At 40.9% G+C, this 16684-nt stretch overlaps 1 protein-coding gene across 1 annotated transcript in view; it reads right to left on the bottom strand.

Moving 5' to 3' along the window:
- Positions 1-16684, bottom strand: part of adam22 (ADAM metallopeptidase domain 22) — a 365020-nt gene that overhangs the window by 282364 nt on the left and 65972 nt on the right. The window lies entirely within an intron of this gene.

Here is a 16684-nt window from a genome sequence, read left to right as displayed (position 1 = left end):
GAATTAAGAAAAGTAAGTAAATTAGTCGATAGTGAAATATTTAATATGATGAAGAATTTTACATTAATGAGATCTTACTTACAAAGTGATATTTTCATTACCACATGGAGTTTATGTAAAATACCATATTCATGTAAAAGTTGAATTTTTTAGACTATTTTTAAAGGTTAAATTCTCAGGTCGACTATTACACTGGCACTAATTTTGAGGGGCTGAAATTCATGCTGAAATACCGTATTATTAATAGCAGTCAATTTGATTACACAACTAATCCCGGGTAAAGAAGAAAAACATAACGAATTATGGTAAAAGTAATTACCGGATAAAAGCAAGTGAAACAAGAATGAATTACTGGTAGTAAATTTTATTTATACACACTGGGTACGAAAATTTAATATGCCAAAGATTCATTGAAATCATGCAAAATCACACTGCTCAACATCATCCTGGCCTGGTATAATGGCACACTTAAAATGAAACATTTATTAAAGTCTGAATGTGTAAGCATCTTAAACTTTCCTGCCAAATTCTTCCGTTTCCCTCTCATTTACTCTCATATGTAATGAACCTTAGCAGCATTCACAAATTGTCAAAGAATTAAAGATATATGTAGCTAATATATCTCATTTTTATTCAGATATAATGGCACAATTAAAAGGATTAACTTTTAATGATATTAACTTTTGGATGTATAGTAAACAAAGTGCAATAATATTGATAGACTTAGTCCCAGTTAGAAATAATTAATTAATTAATCAAAATGTGTGTCATAAACCTAAAGGGCTAAGTAGAGTTATAAATGAATGAATGAATGGAGATGTGATATAGTAAACAGAGAGCAATGAGTAGAGTTACTGGTATGAATGAATGAATGTGATTTCGTTTAAGTGGATGAATGGGAACATGTAAGAGGTTTATAATGCGATATAGTAGGGTTAACATTTGCATGAGATATATGGAAAATGCAAGATATTTTGGCCAAAAATAAGGATTGACTTTTACATGAGTACAGATGGTAATATTTTGTGCCAAGTGCAAATATTTGCAGGTTTGTTGTGAAGTGTTGCAGCAATTTAAAAAGTTTATTCTGCACATGATCATCCCATTGAAGTTTTTAACATGATGGGGTTGGGGGGGGCAGTGTGGAGATTTTGTGAGCAGTTTTCAGGTACAGGTACACAATGTCAATATAAATTTGCTTGACATGATCTGATGAAACCCAACTATGCTAAATCCTCGATATAATTTCTTTAGAACCCAAAGCAGCCGGATGAGAGCTCTGACCAATTTCAGACAGCTTTACAACTATATCTCTCACAGGCACCTGATTACAATAGGAGTGTTTACAGGATGGATGATGCTCCAGAGGACAATTTCATAATTTGGAAGATTTTGACAAAAGAGGTCTAAATTATTTGTATGGATCTCCAAGTTGCTCTCCCGATTCTCTTGTTCTGAGGAAGGAAAGTTGCGATATCTTACAAGTGTCCTCTTCTTCAGAGATACTTTACCAATTTCCCTATTGTTAAGACACAGCAAGCCAGGGCTAGGATTTGAACAAATATATTCCACACATACAATTTTGGGAAATCTTCCTGTTCTATATAAAATGTGCGCAATTTTAACTAGCTGTATACTGATCATTCACCTGGGAAAATCTGAAACGATTGTATCAAGGCTCATACAATCAAAGTTTCTGAAATTGGTATCTCCCTGTCTTTGGGCAGATGCAAAGAGATCTAGGGAAGGACATATCGATTCCTGCAGCATCCAACACTGTATCTGTCTACTAATGACTTAACTGAGAAATTCTCTCTTTAAACTGATCGATGAACTGCAGAGGTGGTCACAAGAAGTGTTCCAAGCAATACAAGTGATGAGTGAGTTTTGTGGATTGTATTGAGAAATAACTTCTTTTTTGTGGTACAGGCATTTTACTGCCAATATAATGCTACAAATCAGGCACATGAAGCATTTTCCATCATAGTTGTAGATTTAGATTAAGACAGTAGGTAGTTTAAGAGTAAAAAATGAGGTCTGCAGATGCTGGAGATCACAGCTGCAAATGTGTTGCTGGTCAAAGCACAGCAGGCCAGGCAGCATCTCAGAAATAGAGAATTCGACGTTTCGAGCATAAGCCCTTCATCAGGAATAAGAGAGAGAGAGAGCCAAGCAGGCTAAGGTTTAAGAGTCTTGGCGTCTATTTCTTCCGCTAACATATTGAGTATTACTTGAATAGTTATGTAAATGGAACATAATAATCTTAACAACATTATATTTATCATTGTATTTTTTAAAAATCCCAAGATGAAATTAATTCTGTAGCTGAAATAATGTGACTGAACACACAGTTGACATGGTCCCTTACGCAGTTTGCTGAGTTAGTTTCTAGCCTTGGAGAATTAAACTTAAATAACATTGTGAGTGTGAATGTGAATCGGCAGTGCTTGCATACTACCAGGTCTTCACATTCTGAAAGGCAGCACCTCTGGCATTGCAGAAGTCCCTTGATACTGGAAGTGAGACTTTAGTATGGATTTGAAACTCAGTTTCTGACTTCTCATTAAGCTACAGCAAGTCCCTACTTTTGAGATTTTCAGTATTTGTTTCATTGAATCCCGACAGTGTGGAAGCAGACCATTCAGTCCACTGAGACTATACCAACCCTCCGAAGAACATTCCACACAGACCCACTCCCCTACCCTATCCCTCTAACCCTGCATTTCCCATGGCTAATCCACCTAGCCTACATAGCCCTGGTCACTATGGACAATTTAGCATGCCAACCCACCTAATCTGCACAGTTTTGGGGTATGGGAGAAAACCCATGAGATGGAAATAATGCGCAAAATCCACTCAGACAGTCGCCCAAGGATGGAATCAAACTTGGGTCCCTGGTGCTGTGAAGCAACGTGCTAACCACGAGACACTGAGCCACCCAGAGAAGTTCTGTCATTTTTGGGAGAGCCATAATTTCAAGAAGGTATGTCATAGCTGGCATTTTTAAATGTGTGAACAAGATATCTATTTCCATATTTTAAACATGCACAGTAGTACATCTATGATCAGAAGTCATTCTTCTTGGCTTCTTTCAAGTTGATAATTGGATTTAACCACTCCATGTAAACAATGGCCCTTGTTGGATTGGGGGAATGAACCCCATGGTTTACTCCCTGTTCACTGTCCAGTCTTGTGAATAAACTTACTGGTCTCAATGGAAGTCAGAACAAAGGTTTGTTTTTCAACTTCAAGCCAATTAATTTCTTACATACGCTTGTTTAAAATAAGCTTCTTTCAGTACATTCACTTCTTATCATTGAAACTGAGGCACACTGTCATGGTGTCAGTAATGGATGAAGATATTTTCTCAAGAACCTGTTCAGAGATGTCACGTTACATCTCTGGAACGGGTGGGACTTGAACCTGTGTACCTTGGCTCAGAGACAGGGGCACTAGGACTGTGGCAGAAAGAGTTCTCTGGTAATGATGAGCATATTTTGAATAAAACTATTCAGACATGTTATGATACATGTGTGGAGCAGGTAAACTCAGACCTCAAGGATCAAAGGGAGGGACACTACCTCTGCACCATTACAGCCTTTCAGTAATGGACATTTAAAAACCGTAAACATTCAAAGTACATGGAAGCTGTATTATGAATGTAATATTTCAATTAAAGAAAATAAACTAGTGAATCTTAAATGGTAAAATTAACACACACGATTTGGGTTGGGTGGGTGGGGGTGGATGTTGTTAAGTGGCTTGGAAAAGAAAAGAAATTCAAGGCCCATTTTCCATTTCCCTGGTCCCTGACTGTAGTTTACAAGACTCTTTAGTCCATCTGTTCCAGTTCCTAAATTTCTTCCAGGTGCAGCATTCAAGTGATCATCCTCTGCTATTTCTGTCACTTCTAGGAGCATGCCTCCAACAAACAGGTTCCCCCCCACCCCACCCCCGAATTTCAGCCGCTAATGGTCTGTTCTCTCTCCGTCACCCTGATCCATTCCTAACCGCCCCAACAAACTGTCTCATGGCATCTTCCCAAACCTGCCCTGTTAACCCTTTCCTTTTATCTTTTCCCTGGTCTGCCTCCAGAGGTGTAAATTATTTCTAGAAGTAATAGTGCTTTGCTTATCTATCTTTCAATACGGTACACTCTATTTACTGCTTCATGGGTTCAGGTACAGTGTATCATCCTGACATTTGGATACCCTCCCATTCCGATAAAATTCCACCTGTTAACAACAATTCGCTTCCCACATATGCTGTCAATTCTGCTGAATTTTTCCTGCATTTTCTTTTTTTCAAATGTCCAACATCCATAATATTTTGCAGCAGGGGGTTGATTTAGGAAAAGCTCTCCAGCAACTTTGAACCTCAGAAACAATTGGGAAGGATTTAACGAAAGCAACAGGGATCTCGCCCACTGGTGCACAGCCAGTGACAGCCCTTCAATTCCTCTTTAAGGGTGGATCCTCTGTAGTGTGGGTACTCAGACATGTAACTGGACAGTGGCAGGGACTTCCTGGGGTGCAGGAATCCAGAGACAAAGTGTAACTTTTCAAGGGCTTTTACATATCTGAATTAGGAGCAAGAATAAGCCATTAAGTCCTTGAACCTGCTCCACCATTCAATAGTTTCATGGTTGATCTGCATGTGGCCACAATTTCACTTTCCTGCCTATCCTGATTAATCTTTGACTGCCTTTTTAGTCAAAACTAATACGCAATGCAGAAGATAAAATTGTTGACAGTGACTTCAGGATTTGCAATTGTGTATGGCCCAGACGTTGCTCTCAGTTTCACAGGAATAATGATGTTGAATATTGACAGTTTTGCATCATACTACACAATATCCAGATCATTTATGTCTCAGTAATGTTTAGTTCAGCACAATATTACTTTGATACTGATTTTTTTTGCAACAAATACAACAGGCGTACCACATTAAAACTGACAAATAAAAGCCCTCGACTAAGAAAATGATTACGACCAATGACTTGCGCAGTTTATCCTGAACATCTTACATAACTATTTTGAATAACTTCCAACCAACAATTTCAATATTAGTTCATTTGCATTTGAGAACACTTGATTCCTGACAGTATGTCAGATTCAAAACTTAAAATTCAGACTCACTGGAATGAGAGCCTAGTGGGAAAAACAGCAATCAAGGCCAGTGGAAGATCAGATCACAGGGAGTGAGGTGAGAGCAGACCACAGGCATGAGGTGGACTGTGACTGAATCAAACAACTGGAAGTGAGGTGAATTGTGACACGGCCAGACAGTAGGGAGTGAGGTGGATTGTATTAGGGCCAGGCGATAGGAAGTGAGGTGGATTGTGACAGGGCCAGGCAATAGGGAATGAGGTGGATTGTGACAGGGCCAGACAGTAGGGAGTGAGGTGGATTGTATCAGGGCCAGGCCATAGGAAGTGAGGTGGGTTGTGACAGGTCTCGCCCATAGGGAGTGAGGTGGATTATGTCAGGTTCAGACAATAGGAAGTGAGGTGGATTGTGACAGGTCTCGCCCATAGGGATTGAGGTGGATTATGTCAGGTTCAGACAATAGAGAGTGAGGTGGATTGTGTCAGGTCCAGACACTTTTATTTAGTATTTATGAGAAGATATGCTTGAAATCTGGGATGTTGAGGAGATGTCAAAGCGAAGTACACTGCATTAATAATTTGATGCCTTGAAACAATGTAGTAGCTGGATTCACTCCTGGAACAGGAGATAAACTGCAACTCGTTACAGCTGAACTGGCTAAAAGTGGTCTGAAGTTGAAATCAAGGCCTTCATCTGTCACCAATGAGAAAAAAATAAACTTATTTTTCTGTAATGGCTTTAACATGATGGTTCAGGTAAGTAATTGAGATTTGCAGCAATCATTGTACAAGATATCTTCACTGTGTAATTCTAACAAAGGCATTCATCTTTGTTCTTCTACGTAATCAGTCAAATACTGTAGGATATAGGCAGATCACATGATTAACCAAAAATGTCTACAGATGGTTAAATTTAAAGCAAACAATCACTTACCATTTGTGGTACATTTGAGGACAAACACATTTGTTTTACAGAATTATACAATGGGTTAATGTAAGTGGGACATTTCAAGTATTTGAAAGTTTCTACAGTAACTACATGAAGCCTTTTATAAGTCTTCAACCAACCAGAGAAATGGAGCACAGTTGTAAAGCATGAATCATTCATAAAATGTTAAATGCTGTTTGATGTTGGCTGGTTAAATGCCAAAACGCTTTATTTCCTTCCAAAAATCTATACATGGCTGATGTTCTGCATTTTAAAACACAATCCTTCACATGTTTCAAATACAACTTCTATAGTGATGACAAAGGGCCACACTTTATTTCATTGATTCTAACAAAATAGTAGGCATACACAGACACGAAAGCAAGATTGTTAAAAATAAATAGAGCAATCTTATATTCAACCATTTGTTCTGCCATTCTAAGTCTTGCTCCTCTCCAGAACCACTCAAATAATTAACAGAGAAAGAAACAATACAATGAAATGTGTGATCTATCATATTTTAGGGTTTGGATTTTAAAATAGTGGCATATTTCTGAGAAAAGCTTTTAAAACAAACTAGGCCAGACAGTCTTTTAAGAACAATGGTCCAATCCAGTGTATGTCAGAGAGAAAATAAACCCCTGGAGCGTTAACAGAAATTTTTTTCTACTGGGATGGTTAACGACAGATGGAGTAAACATTGAAGAACACCAATTTGTTTTCAGTTCAGGATAATCAAGAGTGATTAAAGTTTAGGCACTGCATGATTTTCGTGCAGTTTGGAGAAGTCCGAATTAGGATCAGAAGCCAGTACCATTTCACTCCTAGAAAGGAGCTTTTCAGAACAGACTATAACATGCCAGAGCAGAAGTAAGCCATTTAGCCCACTGAGTAACTCAGATAATCCTCAACTCCATTTCACTGCCTTTTCAATATATCCCAGGATTACCTTACTGATTAAAAATCTGTCAATCTCAGTTTTAAATCTACTTAATGATCCAGACTTTAAGCCTTCTGCAGTCAAGAATTCCACAGATTCACTACCCTCTGAGCAAAGAAATTTCACCGCATTTCTGTGATCATTAGACAACCCTTTATTCTGAGATTATGCCCTCCAGTCCTAGATCCTCCAAAAAAAGGGCAACAAACCTTTTGCACGTAGCCTGGAAAATCCCCTAAGCGTCTTGTTAATTTCAATAAGGTTGCTTTTCATTCTCCTAAACTCCAATGAGTACAGGCCTAACCTACATAACCTCTACTCATAAACAAGTCCCTCCATACTTCATATCAGCATAATGCACCTTCTCTGGACAGCCTCCGATAACTGCACATTGTTCTTCAGATAAGTGGCCCAAATCTGTTCACAGTATTCCAGTTACTGTCTGACTGGTACGTATGTATTTTCAGTAAAACCTCCCTACTTGATTTGCCTGTGTCACTCTAGTCCCAAATCTCTAAGCCATTAATTTTTCCTTTTTACCGTTGTTGCTTCTCTATGTTAACACAATCTGTCCCTTTCTGTCCCACTTTGGATATCATTAACCAGACAGCTTCCCTGTAGTTCCACCACATCCTCTTGGTTTGTAAGCCTACATTTCCCCTCCCTTTCTACAGCCCTAGTTATTTAATTCAGAGTGGTCCCAGCATGGTTTAAATAAAGCCTGTCTCACTGGAACAGCTCTCTTCTCTAGCATTGGAGCCAGTTCCCCATTAACTGAAATCTATTCTACCCATAGCAACCTCTAAAATTTAACTGCTTGATTCTAATTATTCTATGTCAGGGTAACCATGGCTCAGGTAGTAATACAAAGATGATTACCTTGGAAGTTCTGCTTTTTAATTTAATTCTTAACTGTTCAAAGTATCTATTCCCCCAATTATATTATCCCCTACCACTACTATATTCCTATTTCCTTCCTCCATTGCACTAGCTGCCTGTACCATAGTGCCATAAAGTGTTCGCTCAATTCCTTGCAGTCCCCTCTCTTGTACACACAGCTTGCAGGAGCCTTGTTATTGTTGGACTATTGCAGGACCAAAGCTACTAAAATGAAAGCTCTTCGGTGCTCATAACTCAGCTGCAGTCATATCCACCTGTGGTATAATCATAGACCAAATCTAAACTGCATACCCCGAAGAATATATCCACTCGCTTTCACCCTTCCCTGATCTGGTGCAATGCCTGCAGCTTGGATTCCAGCTCCTCGATTCGGATCCAAAGTCCTAATATTTACTGTGTTAGGTTTGCTCTGGATCACCTTGGAGTCCAGCAGCCTCCACATAATGCAAGAGCCACACATCACCTGTTCTAACATCACTATCACATTGACATATTTTCTAAATTACTCCAGATTCCCTGCTCTTTACACTTTGCCGTAATGATAATGTATGTTTTTTAAAAAATCACCAGTATCAATCCTATATTTAATTAGCTTTTAAATAAAAAGGAAAATTGTTTTGATCTAAACACACTTACTTTTAGTTTAACGACTAAGCTTCCTCACTCGGCAGCTTCTATCCTTCCACTCATTTGACACTATCGTTTGTGAAGTCACTCCATGACTGGTCTCACTGCAGATCGGCCTCTTGATCCATACCTTTTATCCTCTCCCACTCACATCTCACCCTGGACTGTTTAATTCAAGCACCTCTGTCCCCATTTGCATCAAATTCCCACTTTTACCAAATTTCCAGTTTACTCACTCAACATTTGTCACACTCAGCTGAAGTTTCCTTTGCATTGATCGCGATCCTTACAGTTAAGTGTTTAAATTACCTCACATTTTCCCACTTTGGTCCCTCAACCTGGCCTAAAAGGCAGGCTGCAAGTCAGACAAGCTGTCATGTTTGTCAGCAGTCACCAGTCAATGGGGTAGACATGTTGCTGTGTGGCACCATGCTATGTCAGTGTATTATCTGTGCCTTATGCCAGCTACATGCATGCCAAAGTCACCACATTTGCTCAAGCAAACAGCCATGTCTCAAAGTCTAAGGGCAATAGCTGTCAGTCAAGTCTGGGGATAACCCCACAGGCAAGGGATCCTTACACAATAAGTAAAGTACAGCCACTGATATCAGTCCAAAGGTTTGGCATAGTCACTTGTCCGCTTAGAGAGATCAGGGTCAGATTCTTCTCCTGATAGGGAATGAGGAGATGAATGTTGGGCACCTAACCACTCGTCCTGCCTCTTTCAGACCTATTCTGGGCTCTTTTCTCCTGGAATGAGACAAAGTGAGTGAGATGAAAGTGGGTAGTACAGCTGTTAGTGCTGGTTCAGATGGTGGTGGTGGTGGTGGTGGTGGTGTGTGTGTGTGTGTGTATGTGTGAGCAGGCAGCACAGTGGGATGCGGAGTCAGCAGGGTGGGGAGACTTGGGGAAGGGTTGTGGTAATTGCAAGAAAAGGAAGGTGTTGTATTCAATAGTGAGAGTGGCAGAGCATAATCCTTGGTGCCTCCTCTGCTGGTCCTGGGGGAAGAGGACAACCCACTTGTGCACTGTTCCATCCATCAACACTTTTCTGTCCCTGAGCACAAAGCTGAGAACCAATCATCTGCTGTAGCTGAGCAAATGTCTCCAATTGTGCAGGCATTTGACTGGGCAAACAATGGCCTCTTAAACATTGCACCAGAGCCAGGGCTTTTGATATATCCCAGCAGTGTTGGGTACCTCTGCATAAAAGTGAGTGGGAGAATCCAGCTAGCATTGACAAGAGAGCTGAGATAGCAGTGTGGTACCTTGTTAATGAAGTGAGTTTGGCACAACAGCATAAGAGCACTTCCCAGGCCTCATGGAGAGAAACCTTCCATGAAACCCAGCAAAAGTGACATTTGTAGTGATTGTAACGGGTCAACAAGCTGGACATCAAAGAACATAAGCTCCCTAATTGTGGCTGTTCACCTGGTCCATTCAGGGAGACCTGGTTGACATAAAAAGGATAAATACTGGAAATACTGAGGCCCTGAATGCCTGACTCAATGAGAGCCAGGGTAATTGTCAAATGCTACACATTTGTAAATAAAAGGTAATTAGTGATGGGATGGCAGCCTCTGAACAGTTATTTCAACATTCCAGTTCTTGCTAAGATTCAACCATATTGGTGGGGAAAGTAGGAGTGATAAGTGAGAGGAGTTTAGCATAAAAACACTGAATCATTATTCTAAAGACATCCTTTCTTTTTATAAGGCTATGTGAACTCTCAGCAAACATATTTATACCACCTACTCTCAAACATTTACAATATAACTCATTGCAAATCACGATGACTGATATTCAGTGGATGTAGAGTTCATCCTCTGAGAGTGGATATTAGGAATGTAAGTGTGCACACACTGCCGTTTCTAATCCATTCATTTTAAATACTGTTATAAAAAGCAACATTATTGGCAAGATGCCATTTAGCAGCCATCTCTTACTCATCTTGATTCCCAAAAGAATTAACTCCTACATTTTTAGTAATAAGAACACAGATTTCTTTTCTAAGTTTTTCAACTTCCTCTATTGTACACCACAATTAGCCTGAAGAAATTTTTCCATACCACAATATAAAAGTTATTGGTACATTATAACTTGTCTCAATTTAAAGAAAAGAAGTTAATTAAAGTTCTGGAAAGACAGTGGTTGAGATTTCAAATGATCTTCTATGCAGATCATCCATTTTCTGCTTACAGGAATGTTCCGGATACAAGCTTTGTCAGGCTTTATTTTATTTAGTCTCCAGGACTTTAATGAACACTTGAACACAGTTTGAACTTTTGGAAAGGTGGTGCTGAAGTTGGTAACACTTTGGAAAACAACTGAGCTCTGGATTGATACAATATGTAAAGGAAAACAGTGCCCGAGCTACAGGATGATATTTTATGTGCTGAACATGAATTAACAAAACCAGCATCTTCAATGTTACTGCTTCACATAATAGAATATTAACACAGATTCTCCCACACTTGTCACTTCACTTTGCATTATTTCACAGATCCCAGAAATGCAGTGGACATTTAAGAAACTAGGTGACATTGCATCATGAATGCCCTCATCTCACATTAAGCAGCACAGTACAACAGTCAGCGTAGTATGTAGTCATTGCAATCATCTATGTGTAGTGTTACAGTCATGTAATGTAGCCATAACATCAGAAGCATAGAACCTAGACCATGTATAACTCTGTGATCTTCTTACAGTGTAAACAGTTAATGTTGTTAATAAACTTCAAGACATCTGTCTCAACAAGAATCCAATCATTGTGATATATGTTAGATGTGCTTACAAAAAAAACGGAATACTCAGAACATAGCATATTGGTAGTGGTCATAGAGACATAGAATGTACAACACAGAAACAGACCCTTTGGTTCAACTGGTCCATACTGAACAGATATCCTAAATTAATTGAAACCTATTTGCCAGCACTTGACCCATATCCACCTAAACCATTCCTCGTCATATACTTATCCAGATGCCTTTTAAATGTTGTAATTGTACCAGCCTCCACTACTTCCGCTGGCAGCTCATTCCATACACACACCACCCTCTGCGTGAAAAAGTTGCCCCTTAGGTTCCTTTTAATTTTTTCCCCTCTCACCTTAAACCTATGCCCTCTAGTTCTGGACCACCCTACCCTGAGGAAAAGACCTTGACTTATTCACCCTATCCATGTCCCTCATGATTTATAAACTTCCATAAGGTCACCTCTCAGCCTCTGATGCTCCAGGGAAAACAGATCCAGCCTATTCAGTCTCTCCCTATAACTCAATCCCTCCAACCCCAGCAATATCCTTGTAAATCTTTTCTGAACCTTTTCAAGTTTAAGAGAGAGAAACAATTATTGTTTGAGTGTGCTATAGTCTGAAGAATAAGTTGGCAGCAAGTGAGGCCTCATACTATCTGAAGATTGTCTCCTATCTTCATCACATTTTCATCCTATGAATACTCACTGTCTTACAATCTTTTCAAATTCAGTCCTGCCTTCAACATCATATCAGCAGATACATAGTAAACGTGTGCTTCCGGGTTCATGGTTATTTAAGTGGAGTTTGTCTGTTTGGATCTGACACGGGTGGTTGTTTTTATGGACACCTGTGGCACAGGACAAGGAAGCAGGAGACTGCCAGCTTGGATGCAGGGTCAGAATGAGCAAGGGTGATTTGAGGAAAGCAGGGGAGGGGTGAGTCAGTGGCCTGTAACGTTAGCACACAGAGATCTTCAAGGAAGGGGACCAGGTAGGGTTTGGGACATGAAAACTTACAGCAGCAAGGGTCTAGCATCTTGGGTTCGGTCAGTGTGGGTCAGCAGTTTTGAGATCTCACATGAGGAGCTAAAAGTCAGATTCAGTTCTGTTATGTTCTGGGCGTCAGCATGAGGAAGCTGTCTGTCATGAATTAGGTCCATGGTCATAGTCTGAGGGAGCTCAACACAGTTTGAGCACAGGTCCAGTTGCAGTTAAGGGTAATGGGAGCTCTGAAAGGGCTGGTGAGGGAAGGTTTAGGAGGAACTCTCTGATGAGGGAGAGATTAGGGTCAAGGGGAAAATGATACATCCACTTATCACAAGTTCAAAATTCATTGTGGGAGGCTCAAGGATCACAGAGAGAAGGCAGATAGTGATGTTCAGATGGGCTTGAAGATGACAGAGGTGGTGCCAGGTGAAGTTGGATCCTTGTTCCATTGCTGTATCTTACTAATTGTTAACTATTAACCGATGATTAAGCCAGTCCAAGTTGAGGATAGCATGAAGGGTGTGACAGGAGTATGAGTTTTAGGAGTGACCCATGAGTGATTTGAATATTTCATTGTACAGCTGCAGTGACAATGAGGGCTATGAACACTGAGGAGCTGATATCACTGCTTACTTTCTTCAAACAGTTAGAGTCATAGAGTCATAGAGATGTACAGCACGGAAACAGACCATTTGGTCCAAACCGTCCATGCCAACCAGATATCCCAACACAATCTAGTCCCACCTGCCAGCACCCGGCCCATATCCTTCCAAACCCTTCCTATTCAGATACCCGTCCAAATGCCTCTTAAATGTTGCAATTCTACCAGCCTCCACCACCTCCTCTGGCAGCTCATTCCATACCCATACCACACTCTGTGTGAAAACGTTGCCCCTTAGGTCTCTTTTATATCTTTCCCCTCTCACCCTAAACCTATGCCCTCTAGTTATGGACTCCCCAACCCCAAGGAAAAGACTTTGTCTATTTACCCTATTCATGCCCCTCATAATTTTGTAAACTTCTATAAGGTCACATCTCATCCTCCGATGTTCCAGGGAAAACAGCCCCAGACTGTTCAGCCTCTCCCTATCGCTCATATCCTCCAACCCGGGCAACATCCTTGTAAATCTTTTCTGAACCCTTTCAAGTTTCACAACATCTTTCTGATAATGAAGGAGACCAGAATCATATGCAATATTCTAACAGTGGCCTAATCAATATCCTATACAGCCGCAACATGACCTCCCAACTCCTGTACTCAATACTCTGACCAATAAAGGAAAGCATACCAAACACCTTCTTCACTATCCTATCTACCTGCGACTCCACTTTCAAGGAGCCATGAACCTGCACTCCAAGGTTTCTTTGTTCAGCAACACTCCCTAGGACCTTACCATTAAGTGTGTAAGTCCTGCTAAGATTTGCTTTTCCAAAATGCAGCACCTCGCATTTATCTGAATTAAACTCCATCTGCCACTTCTCAGCCATTGGCCCATCTGGTCAAGATCCTGTTGAAATCTGAGGTAACCCTCTTCGCTATCCACTGCACCTCCAATTTTGGTGTCATTTGCAAACTTACTAACTATATCTCTTATGCTCGGATCCAAATCATTTATGTAAATGACAAAAAATAGAGGACCCAGCACCGATCCTTGTGGCACTCCACTGGTCACAGGCCTCCAGTCTGAAAAACAACCCTGCACCACCACCACCCTCTGTCTTCTACCTTTGAGCCACTTCTGTATCCAAATGGCTAGTTCTCCCTGTATTGCATGAGATCTAACCTTGCTAACCAGTCTCCCATGGGGAACTTTGTCGAATACCTTACTGAAGTCCATATATATCACATCTACCGCTCTGCCCTCATCAATCCTCTTTGTTACTTCTTCAAAACACTCAATCAAGTTTGTGAGGCATGATTTCACACGCACAAAGCAATGTTGACAATCACTAATCAGTCCTTGCCTTTCCAAATACATGTACATGCTGTCCCTCAGGATTCCCTCCAACAACTTGCCCACCACCGAGGTCAGGCTCACTGATCTATAGTTCCCTGGCTTGTCCTAACCACCCTTCTTAAACAGTGGCACCACGTTTGCCAACCTCCAGTCTTCCGGCACCTCACCTGTGACTATCGATGATAAAAATATCACAGCAAGAGGCCCAGCAATCACTTCTCTAGCTTCCCACAGAGTTCTTGAGTACACCTGATCAGGTCCTGGAGATTTATCCAACTTTACCTGTTTCAAGACATCTAGAACTTCCTCCTCTGTAATCTGGACATTCTGCAAGATGTCACCATCTATTGCCCTACAGTCTATATCTTCCATATGCTTTTCTAAAGTAAATATTGATGCAAAATACTCGTTTAGTATCTCCCCCATTTTCTGTGGCTCCACACAAAGGCTGCCTTGCTGATCTCTGAGGGCCCTATTCTCTCCCCAGTTACCCTTTTGTCCTTAATATATTTGTAAAAATCCTTTGGATTCTCCTTAATTCCATTTGCCAAAGCTATTGCACGTCCTCTTTTTGTCCTCCTGATTTCCCTTTTAAGTATACTCCTACTGCCTTTATACTATTCCAAGGATTCACTCGATCTATTCTGTCTATACCTTACATATGCTTCCTTCTTTTTCTTAACCAAACCCTCAATTTCTTTAGTCATCCAGCATTCCCTATACCTACCAGCTTTTCCTTTCACCCTGACAGGAATATATTTTTTCTGGATTCTCATTATCTCATTTCTGAAGGCTTCCCATTTTCCATCCCTTTACCTGCGAACATCTGCCCCCAATCAGTTTCGAAGGTTCTTACCTAATACCGTCAAAATTGACCTTTTTCCAATTTAGAACTTCAACTTTTAGAACTGGTCGATCCTTTTCCATCACTATTTTAAATCTGATAGAATTACGGTTGCTGGCCCCAAAGTGCTCCCCACTGACACCTCAGTCACCTGCCCTACCTTATTTCCCAACAGCAAGTCAAGTTTTGCACCTTTAATAGATCGGTCTGACATATCCAAAACCCTACCTCCTCTGGAGAAGAAAGGGAGGGTGTGATGCATGAGGGCTGTTTCTGATCAACATCACAGTCCACAAGGCCAGCAGCATGCAGTAGCAGAATGGCACAGGGGGAGCATCTGAGTTGTAGGCATGTGCTCCTGCTCCCTCTGAATGCTTTGGCACCTCCCTTACAGAAGGGGCAGCTGGAGGGAGATCCTGTTCCAATGAAGTATCAGACTGCATTCAGAAAATTAACCGTGTTTTTCTCTCTCCACACATGCTGTCAGACCTGTTGAGTTTCTCCAGCATTCTCTGTTTCTCTTCCAGGTGCCTGGTTTTCTCTCACTTATCCACTGCTGTATGGAGACCACAGGTAGAGTAGTGCTGTATGGAAACCACCCTGCCCTCTAGGTAAGGAATTAAAAAGAAACTCAACACCCACTGCAATAATGCAATGTTCGACTATCCATTCTTCATGAACAAGTCAGAGACTGATCTCTATATCTTTTGTTACCTTGCATCTTTTAGACTTACCTCTTATTTCTAACTTAACTGCTTCTGTGTTGCATTACTATTTAGAGTCATAGAGATGTACAGCACAGAAACACACCCTTTGGTCCAACTCATCCATGCCGACTAGATATCCCAACCCAATCTAGTCCCACCTGCCAGCACCTGGCCCACATCCCTCCAAACCCATCCTATTCATGTACCTATCCAGATGTCTTTTAAATGTTGCAGTTGTCCCAGCCACCACTACTTGCTCTGGCAGCTCATTCCATACACACATGAAAAAGTTGCCCCTTAGGTCTCTTTTATATCTTTCCCCTCTCACCCTAAACCTATGCCCTCTAGTTCTCGACTCCCCCACCCCAGGGAAGAGATATTGTGTACTTACCCTACCCATACACATCATGATTTTACAAACCTCTATAAGGTCACACCTCTGCCTCCGATGCTCCAGGCAAAACAGCCCCAGCCTATTCAGCCTCTCCCTGTAGCTCAAATCCTCTAACCCTGGCAACATCCTTGTAAATCTTTTCTGAACCCTTTCAAGCTTCACAACATCCTTCTAATACAAGACCAGAATTGCAAGCAAAATTCCTAAAGTGGCCTAACCAATGTCCTGTACAACCTCTCAACTGCTGTACACAATATTCTGACCAATAAAGGTTTTCCTCCTAGATTTAGTCATTACTAAACCCTCATTTTGTTAATTCCAGGAAACCTGGCTCCTTTTAGAACATAAGTTCAGTCTGGTCTGGAAGAAAGGTATTCATAAGGGAAGGATCCATCTAACATCAATTTTGTTGTATCCAACCAAGTTGGGGAGTGGGTGGGGTGGGGGGTGGAGAAGAGAGAATGAACTACCAAGGGAGCTAGTTCACTCCTCCTTGCTTGGTTCTATGATCCTAATCAGGGAAATCATCCTCCCCACA

Source organism: Hemiscyllium ocellatum, chromosome 5 (assembly GCF_020745735.1).
Source record: "Hemiscyllium ocellatum isolate sHemOce1 chromosome 5, sHemOce1.pat.X.cur, whole genome shotgun sequence".
Classification (NCBI taxonomy): Eukaryota; Metazoa; Chordata; class Chondrichthyes; order Orectolobiformes; family Hemiscylliidae; genus Hemiscyllium; species Hemiscyllium ocellatum.
Note: the sequence above shows the minus strand (reverse complement) of the source record. Positions and strands in the feature narration are given on the sequence as shown.